The following is a 1,184-nucleotide window of genomic DNA, read 5'->3' as shown; positions in this document are numbered from 1 at the left end:
TATCTCTTTTTTAATGATTCCTACAATTCTATTTGACTTTTTTGACTGCCCCGATAGCAAAGATCCCTGGGCTTTGCAGAGCAGACTCAGAAACAGCCCCAATGGGGTGGCTTCCCAATTGGTCCATTCCCTGGCATCCACAGCTAATGGATTGCTGTCAGAACCTGCCCACCTGGTCCTACGTTATGTCTACACTGCAGCTTTTTTCACCCAGCAGAAGACATCCAAATGAAGCACAAATTTGCATATCTTACACTCTCATTTGCATATCCTCTTCTGATCCTTTTTGCAGAAGAGGTTTTGCCGTTGAAAAGCCCCTTGTAGACGGGGCCGTTTGTCGCAAAAAAGCCCTTTAGCACGAGAGCCCTCATTCCTCAAAAAATGCTGGAATACAGATACCCAGCAAGAAACAGAGCAAAATCCCACCGTTCTACCTGCAGCAAAGTGACGTGCATTTAATCAGCACAATGTTCAGTGGATCAGGAGTTAGCCGGTGATGCCGCACCAGGCATACTTCATACATAATACATCACAACCCGACACAAGTGGGGAACATGCAGCACAGGGGGGTGGCCCCCAGAGGGATCGGCGTGGGATGAGTGGGGCAAAGGGAGATTCTGTCATCCCAGCACAGAACACTGCAGAAGATGGGGGGCTGCTCCCCCACCCCATATTATTTGTCTTAGGGTGTCATTTACGACCCTTTAGATTCCAGGGGCAGCTTCACAGGACGCTTGCAGGCCAAGTCTAGTCACGCTCTGGCTCTGATGCAGCAAGTTCACGGTTCTCAGCCTCAGCTGTCTGGCTCTGAGAAACAAACCCAGATCTGCTCCCCTCTCATTCTCCCCCTCCCAATATCATCTCACATCGCTGCTGTGACTCTGAGGTCCCATAGTGGCCGGGCAGTTATGGAGTATCTGTCTGGGAGTTCGGGGGCATCCCTTACCACTGTCTCCTATAACTTTTTCCATCCGTGTGTGGAATAAATTTTGTTATATGCACTGATGCAGATGCAAATGTGTACCACTCATAGAAACACAAGCTGTGGGTGCTCTTCTAATCATCGGGGTGGCATTTAAATCTCTCCCTAGTGGCTACCCAAGCACTCACCTTACAGAGAACACTAGTCCCAAGAGTTTTTAATACAGTTTTGTGAAGCCTCTTGACATCATGCAGTTTTTGGG

Source organism: Pelodiscus sinensis, chromosome 19, assembly GCF_052426305.1.
Source record: "Pelodiscus sinensis isolate ZL-2025 chromosome 19, ASM5242630v1, whole genome shotgun sequence".
In the NCBI taxonomy this organism is placed as follows: Eukaryota; Metazoa; Chordata; order Testudines; family Trionychidae; genus Pelodiscus; species Pelodiscus sinensis.
This window is presented reverse-complemented; position numbering follows the sequence as displayed.